We start from the raw sequence: 18,812 nt of genomic DNA, 5'->3' as shown, positions 1-18,812 counted from the left end.
TCAGAAGTTTACATGCACTCAATTAGTATTTGGTAGCATTGCCTTTTAAATTGTTTAACTTGGGTCAAACGTTTCGGGTAGCCTTTCACAAGCTTCCCACAATAAGTTGGGTAAATTTTGGCCCATTCCTCCTGACAGAGCTGGTGTAACTGAGTCAGGTTTGTAGGCCTCCATGCTCGCGTACTCTTTTTCAGTTCTGCCCACAAATATTCTATGGGATTGAGGTCAGAGCTTTGTGATGGCCACTCAAATACCTTGACATTGTTGTCCTTAAGCCATTTTGCCACAACTTTGGAAGTATGCTTGGGGTCATTGGCAACTTGGAAGACCCATTTGCGACCGAACTTTAACTTCCTAACTGATGTGTTGAGATGTTGCTTCAATATATCCACATAATTGTCCTACCTCATGATGCCATCTATTTTGTGAAGTGCACCAGTCCCTCCTGCAGCAAAGCACTCCCACAACAAGATGCCACCACCCCCGGGCTTCATGTTTGGGATGGTGTTCTTCAGCTTGCAAGCCTCCCCCTTTCTCCTCCAAACATAACGATGGTCATTATGGCCAAACAGTTCTATTTTTGTTTTATCAGACCAGAGGACATTTCTACAAAAAGTAAGATCTTTGTCCCCATGTGCAGTTGCAAACCGTAGTCTGGCCTTTTTATGGCGGTTTTGGAGCAGTGGCTTCTTCCTTGCTGAGTTATGGTTTTGTCGATATGTCAGGTTATGTCGATATTGGACTCGTTTTACTGTGGATATAGATACATTTGTACCTGTTTCCTCCAGCATTTTCACAAGGTCCTTTGATGTTGTTCTGGGATTGATTTGCACTTTTGGCACCAAAGTACGTTCATCTCTAGGAGACAGAACGCGTCTCCTTCCTGAGTGGTATGACAGCTGCGTGGTCCCATGGTGTTTATACTTGCATACTATTGTTTGTACAGATGAACATGGCACCTTCAGGCATTTGGAAATTGCTCCCAAGGATGAACCAGACTTGTGGAGGTCTACAATTTTCTTTCTGAGGTCTTGGCTGATCTCTTTTGATTTTCCCATAATGTCAAGCAAAGAGGAACTGAGTTTTAAGTGAGGCCTTGAAATACATCAACAGGTACACCTCCAATTGACTCAAATTATGTCAATTAGCCTATCAGAAGCTTCTAAAGCCATGACATAATTTTCTGGAATTTTCCAAGCTGTTAAAAGGCACAGTCAACTTAGTGTATGTAAACTTCTGACCCACTGGAATTGTGATACAGTGAATGATAAGTGAAATAATCTCTCTGTAAACAATTGCTGGAAAAATTACTTGTGTCATGCACAAAGTAGATGTCCTAACTGACTTGCCAAAACTATAGTTTGTTAACCTGTTGGGGCTAGGGGGCAGTATTTGCACGGCCGGATAAAAAACGTACACGATTTAATCTGGTTACTACTCCTGCCCAGTAACTAGAATATGCATACAATTATTGGCTTTGGATAGAAAACACCCTACATTTTCTAAAACTGTTTGAATGGTGTCTGTGAGTATAACAGAACTCATTTGGCAGGCCAAAACCTGAGAAGATTCCTTACAGGAAGTGGCGTTTCTGACCATTTCTTGCCCTCCTTGATCATCTCTAACAAAAACAGGGGATCTCTGGCATGACGTGACACTTCCTACGGCTCCCATAGGCTCTCAGAACCCGGGAAAAAGCTGAATGACGTAATTCCAGGCCCAGGCTGAAACACACTAGCGCGTTTGGCAAGTGCTCTATCAGAGGGCCATCAGACTGAGGCTCGTGCATGAGGGGATAGCATGCTTTTACTTTCACTCTCTTTGTAATAAAAAACGATTTCCCGGTTGGAATATTATCGCTTTTTTACGAGAAAAATGGTATAAAAATTGATTTTAAACAGCGGTTGACATGCTTCGAAGTACGGTAATGGAATATTTAGAATGTTTTTGTCACGAAATGCGTCGTGCTCGTAACCCTTATTTACCCTTTCAGATAGTGTCTTGAACGCACGAACAAAACGCCGCTATTTGGATATAACAATGGATTATTTGGGACCAAACCAACATTTGTTATTGAAGTAGAAGTCCTGGGAGTGCATTCTGACGAAGACAGCAAAGGTAATAAAATTTTTCTTATAGTAAATCTGACTTTGGTGAGTGCTAAACTTGCTGGGTGTCTAAATAGCTAGCCCTGTGATGCCGGGCTATCTACTTAGAATATTGCAAAATGTGCTTTCACCGAAAAGCTATTTTAAAATCGGACATATCGAGTGCATAGAGGAGTTCTGTATCTATAATTCTTAAAATAATTGTTAGGTTTTTTGTGAACGTTTATCGTGAGTAATTTAGTAAATTCACCGGAAGTAAATTCACCGGTGGGAATGCTAGTCACATGCTAGTCACCTGCTAATGTAAAAAGCTGGTTTTTGATATAAATATGAACTTGATTGAACAGACATGCATGTATTGTATAACATAATGTCCTAAGATTGTCATCTGATGAAGATCATCAAAGGTTAGTGCTGCATTTAGCTGTGGTTTGGGTTTATGTGACATTATATGCTAGCTTGAAAAATGGGTGTCTGATTATTTATGGCTGGGTACTCTGCTGACATAATCTAATGTTTTGCTTTCGTTGTAAAGCCTTTTTGAAATCGGACAGTGTGGTTAGATTAACGAGAGTCTTGTCTTTAAAATGGTGTAAAATAGTCATATGTTTGAGAAATTGAAGTAAAAGCATTTCTAAGGTATTTGAATAACGCGCCACGGGATTCAACTTGCTGTTGAATCCCGTGCATGTATTGTACAGACATGCATGTATTGTATAACATAATGTCCTAAGATTGTCATCTGATGAAGATCATCAAAGGTTAGTGCTGCATTTAGCTGTGGTTTGGGTTTATGTGACATTATATGCTAGCTTGAAAAATGGGTGTCTGATTATTTATGGCTGGGTACTTTGTATTGGTAAGTCTTTGCTGTGTGTGGTCCCAAACAACTGGCTGTTGAATCCCGTGGAGAGGTTAACAAGAAATTTGTGGAATTGTTGAAAAACGTGTTTTAATGACTCCAATCTCAGTGTATGTAAACTTTCGACTTCAACTGTACATCTGTAAAATGAAAGTCTAGAAACTAAAGCTTTGGTTGTCTTCTTCTCAGGCTTCCACGTCTTCTTCCTGGACCTCCTCAATGTCCACTCTGATGCCTCATCTTCACTGTCACTTTCCAACCTTGCTGAGGATGGCTCATTGTCAGGCTCAAAAAGACTCAAATTTGCCCGGATGGCCACCAACTTTTCAAACTTTGTATTGGTAAGTCTTTGCTGTGTGTGGTCCCAAACAAGTACCTGTTGCGCTCTGAGGCGGCTGGCGTTGGTGGGATTTGGAGGGTGATGGAGGCAACAGGGGAAAGAGCCTCAGATTCATAAAGTCCCTTCCACCATGTGGCTGATGAGATATTTTGCCACAACTGCCATATTGCATCTCCATCCCAAAGCTCTTGCTTGGAAGTGTACTTCACCAGACTGCCAAGAACCTTGCCCTCATCCAGGCAAAGGTGGCGAGACACGGTAGTGATGACACCATAGGCCTTGTTGATCTCTGCACCGGACAGGATGCTCTTGCCAGCATACTTGGGGTCTAAGATGTACGCTGCGGCGTGTATGGGCTTCAGGCAGAAGTCTTCACTCTTTTTGATGTATTTCAGAACTGCAGTTTCCTCTGCTTGGAGCAACAGTGAAGAGGGCAGGATGGCATTGTCTCCCTCAATCCATGCAATGGCTACTGCTATAGGTTTTCAGGTTGCTTACCACTCTCTCTCAAATTACATCATCCAGGAGGATCCTCTTGATGGGGCTGTCCATATCGGCAGACTGTGATATGGCCATTTCTTGGAGAATCCTTCCCCTCCAGGAGACTGTCAAACATGATGACAACACCACCCCAACAGGTGTTGCTGGGCAGCTTCAATGTGATGCTCTTATTCTTCTCACTTTGCTTGGTGAGGTAGATGGCTGCTATAACTTGATGACCCTTCACATACCTAACCATTTCCTTGGCTCTCTTGTAGAGTGTATCCATTGTTTTCAGTGCCATGATGTCCTTGAGGAGCAGATTCAATGCATGAGCAGCACAGCCAATGGGTGTGATGTGAGGGTAAGACTCCTCCACTTTAGTCCAAGGAGCCTTCATGTTCGCAGCATTTTCTGTCACCAGTGCAAATACCTTCTGTGGTCCAAGGTCATTGATGACTGCCTTCAGCTCATCTGCAATGTAGAGACCGGTGTGTCTGTTGTCCCTTGTAGAATACTGGTTGAGGGGTGGAGATGATGCAGTTAATTATTCCTTGCCACGAACATTTGACCACCCATCAGAGATGATTGCAATGCAGTCTGGTTTCTCTATGATTTGATTGACCTTCACTTGAGATCTGTTGAACTCTACATCCAGAAAATTAGGAGATAAAGCACGTCTGGTTGGAGGGGTGTATGCTGGGCGAAGAACATTCAGAAATCTCTTCCAATACACATTGCCTGTGAGCATCAAAAGTGAACCAGTTGCATACACAGCTCGAGCAAGACATTCATCAGAATTTCTCTGACTACGTTCCTCCATTGAGTCAAAAACACTTCTGATTCCAGGAGGACCATGAGCTGTTGCAATCGATAAGGTGTCGAATAGAAGTAGAGGGACTTTTGTCAGCGGTTGCTTGTTGTGAGCACTGAGGGAACTTTATGCACTTGGTCAGATGATTCTGCATCTTTGTTGCATTCTTCACATATGATTTCGCACTGTATTTGCAAATGGACACAGCTTTACCTTTTACATTAGCTGTATTGAAATGTCTCCACACATCAGATAGTGCCAGTGGCATTTTCCTGTAAAGATTAGATTTTTTTTTTTAAACCAAATACAATTCCATGTACAGATAAATAGTTATGCAGTTACTAACAACTCCTTTGTAAGATAAATGTTTTAAAATGAAGCATGTATGGAAACAGGTGTATTAACACTCCTCTGTTAGCAGGCTCAAACAAGCTAAAACCCACATGGTAGCAAAAATTAACTAGCAGAAATTGTTAACAAGTTAGAAATGATTTAAACACACTTTGCTGTAGGCTACTATTTACTAGTTAACTAAATAATAATGTATGTCATATGAAATATATTCACCCCACCCAGTATTGTAATCAAAACTTACCAGAAAGCATGTAGTCCTTGGCTCAGACAGTGCAGTAGTGTGGGCTCAATAGCATCTCATTAGTGTGCAAGATCTTGAGAATCAGCTGTACATGTGATGATAGAGTACACTGTGCATGCAAAGGGCTGCAATTCCACTGAATTGGGGATAGACCTAGAATTGCCTTATGTGTATCCCACAAAAAAAGGTTCACTGTTATTATAAGCTATCTTTTTTATGAAATTTACTGGAAAGTTTCCAACCCTTTGCAAACCTATTAGACACACACCACTCACTAAAAAAATATGCACACCACAACCACACAATTCTCTCTCTCTCATCTCTCCTCTCTCTCTCTCTCTCTCTCCCCCATCTCCGCTGTATAATGAAGCATGCTCTGTTCCTAAACAGTGGGCTGGCTAAAAGCTGCTCTGTTCCCAAACAGTGGGCTGGCTAAAAGCTGCTCTGTTCCTAAACAGTGGGCTGGCTAAAAGCTGCTCTGTTCCTAAACAGTGGGCTGGCTAAAAGCTGCTCTGTTCACAAACAGTGGGCTGGCTAAAAGCTCCTCCGCTCCCAAACATTGGGCTGGCTAAAAGCTGCTCTGTTCACAAACAGTGGGCTGGCTAAAAGCTCCTCCGTTCCCAAACAGTGGGCTGGCTAAAAGCTGCTCTGTTCCTAAACAGTGGGCTGGCTAAAAGCTGCTCTGTTCCTAAACAGTGGGCTGGCAAAAAGCTCCTCCGTTCCCAAACAGTGGGCTGGCTAAAAGCTGCTCTGTTCCTAAACAGTGGGCTGGCTGGCTAAAAGCTGCTCTGTTCCTAAACAGTGGGCTGGCTAAAAGCTGCTCTGTTCACAAACAGTGGGCTGGCTAAAAGCTCCTCCGTTCCCAAACATTGGGCTGGCTAAAAGCTGCTCTGTTCCTAAACAGTGGGCTGGCTAAAAGCTGCTCTGTTCCTAAACAGTGGGCTGGCTAAAAGCTGCTCTGTTCACAAACAGTGGGCTGGCTAAAAGCTGCTACATTCCTAAACATTGGGCTGGCTAAAAGCTGCTCTGTTCCTAAACAGTGGGCTGGCTAAAAGCTGCTCTGTTCCTAAACAGTGGGCTGGCTAAAAGCTGCTCTGTTCACAAACAGTGGGCTGGCTAAAAGCTGCTACGTTCCTAAACAGTGGGCTGGCTAAAAGCTGCTACGTTCCTAAACAGTGGGCTGGCTAAAAGCTGCTCCGTTCCCAAACATTGGGCTGGCTAAAAGCTGCTCCGTTCCCAAACAGTGGGCTGGCTAAAAGCTGCTCCGTTCCCAAACAGTGGGCTGGCTAAAAGCTGCTCTGTTCCTAAACAGTGGGCTGGCTAAAAGCTGCTCTGTTCCCAAACAGTGGGCTGGCTAAAAGCTGCTCCGTTCCCAAACAGTGGGCTGGCTAAAAGCTGCTCTGTTCACAAACAGTGGGCTGGCTAAAAGCTGCTCCGTTCCCAAACAGTGGGTTGGCTAAAAACTGCTCCGTTCCCAAACAGTGGGCTGGCTAAAAGCTGCCACATTCCCAAACAGTGGGCTGGCTAAAAGCTGCTCCGTTCCCAAACAGTGGGCTGGCTAAAAGCTGCCACATTCCCAAACAGTGGGCTGGCTAAAAGCTGCTCCGTTCCCAAACAGTGGGCTGGCTAAAAACTGCTCCGTTCCCAAACAGTGGGTTGGCTAAAAGCTGCTTCATTCTCAAACAGTGGGCTGGCTAAAAGCTGCTCTGTTTCTGCTTTTTAAGACTTGTTTACAGTGTCATGGTAAAGACCAGAACCTCTTTAGGCAGATCAAAGGACCACAGCTGCTTCTCCCTCTGAATGTCAATGAGGATGCGGCCTGCTTTCACTCCACTCCTCTCCTTTTCGTGACAGGGCCTCAACCACAAATGGAGCCCCCCACAGACACACACCCTAACATCCACGACAGCACCACAGTAAAGGCTACACGTGTAAAAGCTTCCAAGACCAGTGGCAGACAGGCAGACAAGACAGGCAGACAGACAAGTCACTACCCTGTACAACAGTACTGCATTCAAGGCTACTTCTGACATACACTCAAGTCATACAAAACCGCAATACCCACATGCAGTGATTGATACATGACCCAAACACACGGACAAACACATTTAAACCACCAAGCCTAATTAGACACTCCATCATAGTAGATACAGTACACCCCCCTCCACCTCTCCATTTCACCACACAGTGACTGCTGGGTGATGGAGGAGCAAAATGAATGGCAACTCCTACATCTAATAGATAGGGGTTACGCATTAATGGGGACGGTCCCTGTAAACCATGTTCCACCCTCGCCCCTGTCCCCCACCCACCTCTGATTAACCCCCTAGAGTCGATGTCCGCGCCCCCATTGAAATCTAATTAGCATAATAATAAAGAATCAGTCAGTTTAAACTAGAGATATCAGTTTTTTTGAATGGGCTGCATCTCAATCAATCGCATCTACCGATGTCAGCCTTCCGCATCTGAGGTGAAAGGTGGCAGAGCTAGAGAGGTGTTTGTCAGACCATGAGACATCCTAAAAATCGGTATACTCACGAAAACGTCTGTAGCGTCCGAATGGTTTGGCCTAGAAAAACAAACTCCATGGAAAGATGAGACTCTCACGAACACAATGGTGTTTTCAGTTTTGCTCTACGACCCCCACAAGCACCACGGGACTTGTCTAAAGTCGGTACAGCCGATCTGCCAACTTTTGTCTGTAGAGTCCGAACAGGAAAGGTGGGCCTCTCACGAACACGTACACGTTGTTTGTTTTGCTCTAGGACACACAAAAGCCTCACAATACCAGTCTGAAGGTAGCCAGGTGCCAGTTTAAAAAATGAATGGAAGTATAATGCATTCGGGAAGTATTCAGACCCCTTCCCTTTTTCCACATTTTGATATGTTACAGTCATATTCTAAAATGTATTCAAATAATTTTTTCCTTCATCAATCTACACATAATGCCCCATAATGACAAAGCGAAAAAAGCTTTTTATACATTTTTGCAAATGTATATATATATTTTTAAAAGAAATACATTTTTTACATAAGTATTCAGACCCTTTGCTGTGAGACTCAAAATTCAGCTCAGGTGCATCCTGTTTCCATTGATCACCCTTGAGATGTTTCTACAACTTGATTGGAGTCCACCTGTGGTAAATTAAATTGATTGGACATGATTTGTAAAGGCACACCTGTCTATATAAGGTCCCACAGTTGACAGTGCATGTCAGAGCAAAAACCAAGCCATGAGGTTGAACGAATTGTCCGTAGAGCTCCAAGACAGGATTGTGTCAAGGCACAGATCTGCAGCATTTAAAGTCCCCAAGAACACAGTGGCCTCCATCATTCTTAAATGGAAGAAGTTTGGAACTACCAAGACTCTTCCTAGAGCTGTCCGCCAGGCCAAACTGAGCAATCGGGAGAGAAGGGCCTTGGTCAGAAATTGAATAATGTGCCCATGAACAAAGGGGGGGTCAAAATCATAAGTAACAGTCAGTATCTGGTGTGGCCATCAGCTGCATTAAGTACTGCAGTGCATCTCCTCCTCAGGGACTGCACCAGATTTGCCAGTTCTTGCTGTGAGATGGTATCCCACTCTTCCACCAAGGCACCTGCAGACATTTCTGGGGGGAATGGCCCAAGCCCTCACCCTCCGATCCAACAGGTCCCAGACATGCTCAATGGGATTGAGATCCGGGCTCTTCGCTGGCCATGGCAGAACACTGACATTCCTGTCTTGCAGGAAATCACACACAGAACGAGCAGTATGGCTGGTGGCATTGTCATGCTGGAGGGTCATGTCAGGATGAGCCTGCAGGAAGGGTACCACATGAAGGAGGAGGATGTCCTCCCTGTAAGGCACAGCATTGAGATTGCCTGCAATGACAACAAGCTCAGTCCGATGATGCTATGACACACCGCCCCAGACCATGACGGACCCTCTACCTCCAAATCGATCCCGCTCCAGAGTACAGGCCTCGGTGTAACGCTCATACCTTCTACGATAAACACAAATCCAATCATCACCCCTGATGGGTTTGTGCCCATAGGCGACGTTGTTGCCGGTGATGTCTGGTGAGGACCTGCCGTACAGCAGGCCTACAAGCCCTCAGTCCAGTCCGATCCTCTGCGGATGTTGTTACACGTGGTCTGCCACTGAGTGCACGATCAGCTGTCCGTCCTTTCTCCCTCTAGCGCTATCTTAGGCGTCTCACAGTACGGACATTACAATTTATTGCCCTGGCCACATCTGCAGTCCTCATGCCTCCTTGCAGCATGACTAAGGTACATTCACGCAGATCAGTAGGGACACTGGTCATCTCTCTTTGGTATTTTCAGAGTCAGTAGAACGGCCTCTTTAGTGTCCTAAGTTTTCATAACTGTGACCTTAATTGCCTACCGTCTGTAAGCTGTTAGTGTCTTAACGACTGTTCCACAGGTGCATGTTAATTAATTGTTTACGGTTCATTGAACAAGAATGGGAAACAGTGTTTAAACCCTTTACAATGAAGATCTGTGAAGATATTTGGATTTTTACGAAATATCTTTGAAAGACAGGGCCCTGAAAAACGGACGTTTCTTTTTTTGCTGAGTTTATATATACAGTTGAAGTCAGAAGTTTACATACACCTTAGCCAAATACATTTAAACTCAGATTTTCACAATTCCTGACATTTAATCCTAGTAAAAATTCCCTGTTTTAGGTCAGTTAGGATCCCCACTTTATTTTAAGAATGTGAAATGTCAGAATAATAGTAGAGAGAATTATTAATTTCAGCTTTTATTTCTTTCATCACATTCCCAGTGGGTCAGAAGTTTACATACACTCAATTAGTATTTGGTAGCATTGCCTTTAAATTGTTTAACTTGGGTCAAACGTTTCGTGTAGCCTTCCACAATAAGTTGGGTGAATTTTGGCCCATTCCTCCTGACAGAGCGGTGTAACTTCATCAGGTTTGTAGGCCTCCTTGCTCACACACGCTTTTTCATTTCTACCCACAAATGTTCTATGGGATTGAGGTCAGGGCTTTGTGATGGCCACTCAAATACCTCGACCTTGTTGTCCTTAAGCCATTTTGCCACAACTTTGGAAGTATGCTTGGGGTCATTGTCCATTTGGAAGACCCATTTGCGACCAAGCTTTAACTTCCTGACTGATGTCTTGAGATGTTGTTTCATTATATCCACATAATTGTCCTACCTCATGATGCCATCTATTTTGTGAAGTGCACCAGTCCCTCCTGCACCCCCACAACATGATGCTGCCACCCCGTGCTTCACGGTTGGGATGGTGTTCTTGTCTTGCAAGCCTCCCCCTTTCTCCTCCAAACATAACGATGGTTATTATGGCCAAACAGTTCTATTTTTGTTTCATCAGACCAGAGGACATTTCTACAAAAAGTACGACCTTTGTCCCCATGTGCAGTTGCAAACCGTAGTCTGGCCTTTTTATGGCGGTTTTGGAGCAGTGGCTTCTTCCTTGCTGAGCAGCCTTTCAGGTTATGTTGATATAGGACTTGTTTTAGCGGATATTGATACTTTGTACCTGTTTCCTCCAGCATCTTCACAAGGTCCTTTGCTGTTGTTCTGGGATTGATTTGCACTTTTCGCACCAAAGTACGTTCATCTCTAGGAGACAGAATGCCTCTCCTTCCTGAGCGGTATGACGGCTGCATGGTGTTTATACTTGCGTACTACTGTTTGTACAGATGAACGTGGTACCTTCAGGCGTTGGGAGCAATTTCCAAAGGGTGAACCAGACTTGTGGAGTGCTACACATTTTTTTTTCCTTTTGATTTTCCCATGATGTCAAGGAAAGAGGCACTGAGTTTGAAGGTAGGCCTTGAAATACATCAACAGGTACAGCTCCAATTGACTCAAATTATGTAAATTAGCCTATCAGAACCTTCTAAAGCCATGACATCATTTTGTAGAATTTCCCAAGCCGTTAAAAGGCACAGTCAACTTAGTGTATGTAAACTTCTGACCCACTGGAATTGTGATTAAGTGAATTATAAATGAAATAATCTGTCTGTAAACAATTGTTGGAAAAATTACTTGTGTCATGCACAAATTATATGTCCTAACCGACTTGCCAAACTTATAGTTTGTTAACAAGAAATTTGTGGAGTGGTTGAAAAACAAGTTTCAATGACTCCAACCTTTATGTATGTAAACTTCCGACCATATGTATTTTTTGTTGTTGAAAGATTTCTAAAAAACAGTTTTTGCTTTGTCATTATGAGGTATTATGTGTAGATTTATGAGGGGAAAAAGCTATTTAATCAATTTTAGAATAAGGCTGTAACGTAACAAAATGTGGAAAAAGTCAAGGGGTCTAGATACTTTTCAAATGCACTGTATATATGTAGATAGTTTAGTGCCTAAAATAAATACAAGTAAAAAAAATAAAAATTAAAAACAATTTGGTTCCCAATCTTTCTTGTATCTCTCAGATATAAGACAGACACTTCAGCACAAATTTCCTATGGATATATTTGTTTTACTATCTATTTATCCACCTATGATGCTGTTAATCATTGCGTTTCTTTGGGCTAATAGCAGTAAGGCCAAATTCAATGTTTCATAAAATTATTTGTTTATATATATTTTTTGATACCTTAAGGCAGGGATCATCCACTAGATTCAGCCGTGGACCAATTTTTTCTTGACAGGATGGTCTTTGGGCCGGAACATAACTAAGAATAAGAAGCCCAAACAGATATAATGTTTGACTAAAACAATAATTTCAAACCTTGTTTACATTTGTATACGATCACGTGTCTCTATTATGCATGGGAATACATGGGAATAGATTTCTTAAATGAATTAATTAAAAAATATATAGATATTGATTTTAGCATTTGCAAATTGGCTTAGTCTCGAGGTGAGGAGCCTATAGTTTGATAGCTAGATTCATTGGATCTGATTTCCTGGTGTTTTTACAGTCTTTTATGTCCAACAATGAAAAAAATACAAAAGTATATAAATGTTTTTATTTTTACTCAGAAAACTTGGGGGGCCAAATAAAACCAGTTAGGGGGCGGCCAGTTGGGGAACCCTGCCTGTGATTCAAAATAAAATAGCTAAATGATCCTTGGTATGACCATCTTAAAACAATTCCATATGTTAGCTTAGATGTAAGGATTGCAGCAATTAAAAGCACTGGGCCACTACTGGCTGCCAATGGTTCTGGGCCTGACCTAGATCCCTGGATTCCCTGCTTCCATCTTCCATCCTGCACGGAGAGGACAATGGATCCCTAGTGGTACCTGAGCGACATTAATGATTTCCAGTTGGCTTGGCTTTGCCCTGGGACTGGGTCATTGACACCGAATGGGAGGTGGTCACCAGGGTGACGGGGCGACCTGCCAGACTCAGCTGGGGGAAGCAGTCCATGACCTTTTGACAGTTTGGCAGATATTTCTCACTTTTCTAGTTCCTCGCAATCCTCCGCAGAGGGAGTATTTGTTCTGTTGCTTTTTTCCCACTCAGTCGGGGAAATAAGGACTGAAAATGTGACTAGATTACTATTTATGACATTAAAATGACAAACAACCTTGTTTGTTGGAAGAAAACGTGAGTCACAAATCCAGTTCTTAAGAAAAAAAGGGATCACACATGGCTCCTTAAACAATAACAGCATGGGCGTGCCGAGACTTGTCTTTCCTGTCCTTCCGAACATTAAAAGCATTATTTTGCATTTGACTTACATTCTCTCTCTTCCTCTATATCTTTCTCTTTCCCGATCTCTGATGATGAGTCAGTCATAATCGCTTACTGGAGTCTGAGACCGGTGCCAACTGGCAAGCGATCTTAACCTCCTCTGCACTACCAATACAGCTGCATTAATAACCGTTGATTAGTTACAAATGACAACCAGGCCTGGTGCCATGATGTTGGGCACATGTTGAGAGAGATGCATGTGTAGTGGGGTGCTACAAAGCATTTAACTTGGCCATTGTGGTGGCTGTAGGTCCCCTACTTGGTGTTCAATTGAGGAATTAGCTACTTGGGCTTCAGACTTGGGCTTTAGCTCGGCAGGCTATGGCTCTCATGTAGCGGTTGGGCATTGTGCAACCTTTACACAGGGTTTGTCTTGGGTTCTACTTTGATACCCTCTGGCTGGGACATGTTTTGAAATTACAATTATTACACAGTAATCATGTGTCAAAGTACATCTTCCTGTACATCTTAGAAATAATATTCCAAGAAGGCAACTGCAGCAGTAGATTTTCCCTGGAATTTCTCTTTTAAATCTTCTAAACCGATCAAATAAAGAAACACATCAACAAATAAATAATCATGGCAATGACAGCAGGGGAGACTCCAGGAGGTGCCTTCCAGAAACGGTGCTCGTCTTCTACTCTCCTTTCATCTCTCCACCAGTGAAAAGAAAGCTGAAAAGGGAGCGAGCAGCTAAGCAAGACGCAGAGCGCTAGCGACGACACTAATATGTGACATTGTGTCAGCTCCAGCCCCATGCAGCTGTTTCCCCTTCTCCCGTCAGCTCATAGCTCCACACACTCCAAGCCTCCCAAGAATGCCTGGGAAAGTTCTGAGGGGGGAAAACAGACGGGGGACTCTCCGGATATCAATGGCTGAGGCATAGCCCTCTACCACAGAGGAGGAGAAAAACAGCTTATTTTGCATGTTTTTCTTGCAACACTTCTGTCTTGTCTTACATTTTAATTAGCATGCTTGGTTGATTTAGACTCATTTTCCGAGCAGTCAGACTCAGATATCAGAGGGGAAGTGACAGTGAAGAAGTGATCATTTGCATGGTAGGAAGTAGGTTTCAGATTGGAAGGAACCGGCAAGATTGGGTTGATTTAGCACGAGGTCTTTTATCACATAATGATAATGTGTACCAAATCAGCAATACCATCTGAGGTAGGTAGCTATGGTCCATACCTCCATAAAGATACCCATACATTAGTCTTTCTCCCTCCAGCAATCCTTCACTGGTCCATCATCCCCACACTCGTCCATTATACTGGATGATGTGCCGTTAACATCATCCAGTTTAAAGCTCACCTCCCGACCTTGTAACTCTGTGAACCACATATATTCACCTTCTCTTACTATTATCACCTTGTGCATTTGGTAACGTTAATGATATTATTGGCAACTGCACTGGAAGAGAGGGAAATAAAACTGCCCTTTCTCTACTAGCCATCGGATATCTCTGAATAAAAGTACTGAAAATCATAGGAAATATTTCCTACCATGGCGTAGCATGATGTGTTGTTTTGACCGACAGGGGTTTGAACCTAGCTCATATGCGTGACTGTGTTGGCCCTATGAGCAAAAGCTTATGCATTAGTTCAGGCGGGCTTATGCAAATCTTCAGGTTTAAGGCAAGTTTACTCATCAAGTGAGCTTGGTTCACCAATCAACATAGTGATACATAGTGAAAAATGGGTCTTCAGTCATTCTTATGGTAAGGAGCTCGATACTTAAACCTGGCTAATACTAGACTAAACGGTTGTTTATAGACAAACGACACCAAAGTCAAAAATACATAATTACTTGCATGTTAGAGTTTTTCGTCATGAATCTTGTTCTGGAGGCAGCTCGACAGAGTTGTCACTAGCTGACACAGACACAGTCATCAAATCAGATTTTAAACCTAAACCTAACCTTACTCGTAACCTTAACCACACTACTAACTCTAATGCCTAACCCTAAAGCACATTTTTGTTTTCATGAATCTTTACAGTATAGACAATTTTGACTTTGCAGCTGGCCTATCTTATGGGAAATTGCTCACTTCTGCCTCCAGGACAAGACTTGTGACAATAAATTTCAACCTGCTCAAAACTTGGTAATAAGGACATTCATCTTTTGATCACTAAGTGTAGTTCAGTCCAGGATCAGTCTTAGGTTCCCTTTTGGTGGTTGTGTGTGTGAGTTATATTCCACAAACCACAGATGTTATCTAATACATGTTGCTTTCATAACACTGATGAAGCAGATATTGACTTTAATAGGCTTGGGTACGTCGTCACGACTGAACTGGCCTGATTCTTCAGACACGCGGGTCCCTGTTGATCTGCTTGACGGAGGCCACATTTGTTTTGCCGATCCTCTTGCAGTTGCCAAAATTGTTGCGTTGGTATTTCACCTCTAACTCCTGGCCATAGTTTCGTCAATCACACACACTGTCAGTGCCCAGTCTACAGTTTATTCAAATAACTGCGAGTGACGATGGGGTATTTTCGTGCCGTTTTGAATGACAGTGGCTTCCAGAAATGGCCTGTTCCATTTTAAGAACGCTGTCCTACACATGCCCTTACTGCATCCAGGGCCCAAGTGGGCCGACCACGCGTACGGGTGAGTGGGGCGGGTGGAAGTGGGCGATATCCAATTACCAAAGAGCAATGAGTTAAAGTATGGGTGAGATGGTCTAAAAATACAAGCGTCTATATCGGGCCTCTTGGTCACTCCTTTTGCATTTATGTAGTGTTCTGTGTGACAGCTGCGTTGCGTCAGATTGTAAAAGCCATCAGTCCACGGCCTGCTTTCTATGAAAGAGTCAAGAGGATTCTGTACTCACACAGGCTCAGAGTGGTTTCAGGCAGTTGAAAGAAAGACACATATTTGGACTTTAGTTCCACCTATGAGCATCTGCAAATAGCAACAACTGTCAAAACTTTTTGGAGCAGACATTTTGGTTCTCTGGATCAACACCAGACCAGTGCAAAACAAGGAGAGGTCACTTCCCAGTGAACTTTGATTACCTCCTAGCCTTTTCAGAAGCATGATGCCTATGTATTGTAGCAGCCCATGGGAATTGCATGAAGGTCTCTGAAATGTGCATTGCATCTTGGCACGTCATGCCAATACTATTCCAAACCAAAGGGCGAGAGGAGCTGTTCGCTTTCCACATGCTGGTGGTGTTAGACCCTTGTTGTAGCACTCACCACTAGCACCTACCCGCAACGCAGCTGGCACGTGACTAATTCTAGCGAGGTATTGGGCCTGGTATGCCCAGGCATCCTAACAACCTCCAACCACCACTCAGTTCCCCTCATACCAACCCTTCAGTGATCACCCCTGCTCTGGTAACACGCGTCATATTAGTTTATACCACCGCATCAATGACAAATAAACAGGAGCGCCATGACGTGCATCATACTCCGATTTCACTGTAAACAAATGGATCTCTCAAATCGAAACCTGGGCTAACATCTGGTTATCATTTTCTGGTTGTCGAAAAGGAGAACGTGTAATACAACCTGTTACTTTACACATTAGTAACGCTGTTGTTTCACTTGTATTTTTTAAAAATTCAAACCACAAAGACCAGGGAGATTTACCAATGCCTCACAAAGAAGGGTAACTACTGGTAGATGGGGGGGAAATAAAAAAATGGCAGACATTGAATATCCCTTTGAGCATGATGAAGTTATTAATTACACTTTGGATGGTGTATCAATACACCCAATCACTACAAAGATACAGGCGTCTTTTCTAACTCAGTTGCTGGAGAGGAAGGAAACCACTCAGGGAGTTCACCATGAGGCCAATGATTACTTTAAAACAGTTACAGAGGCTGTGATAGGAGAAAACTGAGGATGGATCAACAACATTTTAGTTACTCCACAATACAAACCTAAGTGACAGAACGAAAACAAGGCACTAAAGCAATACTGCTTAAAATGTGGCAAATCAATTAACTTTTTTTCCTGAATACAACATGTTATGTTTGGGGCAAATCCAATGCAACACATTACTGAGTACCACTCTCCATATTTTCAAGCATAGTGGTGGCTGCCTCATGTTATGGGTATGCATGTAATTGTTAATTAAGGACTGGAATGTTTTTCAGGATAAAAAATAAACATAAGGGTGCAATGCACAGGCAAAATCCCAGGGGAAAACCTGGTTCAGTCTACTTGCCACCAATTCACCTTTTAGCAGGACAATAACGTAAAACACAACGTTTCCCATACCTACTCTAGTAGTGTTGGTGTGGTAAACTGTCGCAACATATGCAACTACAGTATGGTTGTCGAATTTGACCAACCCTGTTTTTGTCCAATGCTGCCAGTCAGTACGGCAGCCAAACTTCCATACCCTGTAACTACAGTATTCTTTGACGAATGATTCAGCGCAAAATCTAGATTTAGAACTTTTTTTGACAGTTCCCCAGAACGCATGAGACACAGGGAGACACTGGTAAACACTCCCTGAACGAAACAAAATATGCAACAGAAATGACAGCCGAGTCCCGCGCTACTTTGTAACTTTTGTCACCAAGTCAAGTGCTGGACTGTTTTCAAGTTTGTAACAATGACAATGGTTCTAAAAATGTAATGAATTCAACACGTTTGAGTATTTTACCTGATTTTGCAGAGTATTTTCTCTTCACGTTGACGTTTTGGAATAAGGAAGGTGTAAACAGTTACATTAATCCGTGTTGTGCAACTCCCCCTTCGACAGCTCTAAAGTTCTCTCTTTCTCTCTCTCTCTCTCTCTCTCCGTCGCTCTCTCTGTCCCGCGCCTCTTTTACTGTCGCATGCCACGAAGGCCAGCCAAACGAATCTGACCACACGTCTTCTTTTACCGGGAGGAGAAACTGTAGGAGGAAGGTCGCTCGTGCAGTCAATTCAATAGTCGAGGGCGCGAATCAACGTCACATGGACTGCATGTTTTTCGAAAATTGGGTCAAACGTCAAATAGCACAGAAACTCAACCCACTGCATATTACTGATGAATAGAGGAATAGGCTGCGAGAATATTTGCCAATGTAGCATATCTATAGCCTACTCAGTTTCATAAAGTTATGGCAGACAGTATATATTTTTGAACCACTATCACAAAACCTTGCTTTTTTTCCTTCAGAGTAGGCCTAATATTTATAGTCAGGGCACGTGAAGCATGGTCATGCACTTTCGATACAGATATTATTTAGCACCTACAAAGTTAATTTATGTAACTTCCAATCACACTTTTTTATCTTGATGATATAGACCAAATATATTTCATTTATCAACTTGTATTGTTGTATTATTGTATGATCGTATAGGTTGTTTAGATTAGTCTATGTGACTGTTTTGAATTATGCATATAACGATTACTGTATAGACTATGTTCAGACATCTTTAAAAAATATATATTTAACCTTTATTTAACTAGGCAAGTCAGTTAAGAACAAATTGTTATTTACAATGACGGCCTACCCCAGCCAAACCCGGACGACGCTGGGCCAATTGTGCACCGCCCTATGGGACTCCCAAACACAGCCGGATGTGATTCAGCCTGAATTCAAACCAGAGACTGTAGTGTCACCTCTTGCACTGAGATGCAGTGCCTTAGACCGCTGCGCCACTCAGGAGCAGGTCATTGGTTGAGAACTATGCAAGGAAGGATGGTTATCATAAAGTATCTTGTGTCAACACTTCAGACTGAGGATAAGTTGGCAAATATGTTTTGTCAGAGCTCACCAGACTGAATTAATTTGTTTATTTTAAAAGTGAAATCAAGGCAATAAAAAATGTAGTTATACAACTCAATTTGACATTCTACATCAAGAATATCTACAAGAAATCTCTTTGAACTGTAATCTTGTGTGTTGACCTGTCTTATTGGCCTATTAGATTAACATAAAAAAAATGATT

General features: G+C 42.7%; 1 protein-coding gene across 1 annotated transcript in view; it reads right to left on the bottom strand.

Annotated features, from left to right (window-relative positions):
* Window positions 1-17,854, bottom strand: part of nek6 (NIMA-related kinase 6) — an 86,447-nt gene extending 68,593 nt beyond the window's left edge. Inside the window, exon 1 of the mRNA XM_029710258.1 lies at window positions 17,536-17,854. The gene's annotated coding sequence lies outside the window, so the exon portion shown is untranslated. The remainder of the gene's footprint in view (window positions 1-17,535) is intronic.
* Window positions 17,855-18,812: the final 958 nt, after the last annotated feature.

The sequence above is a fragment of the Salmo trutta genome, chromosome 23, assembly GCF_901001165.1.
Source record: "Salmo trutta chromosome 23, fSalTru1.1, whole genome shotgun sequence".
NCBI lineage: Eukaryota > Metazoa > Chordata > Actinopteri > Salmoniformes > Salmonidae > Salmo > Salmo trutta.
This window is presented reverse-complemented; position numbering and strand designations above follow the sequence as displayed.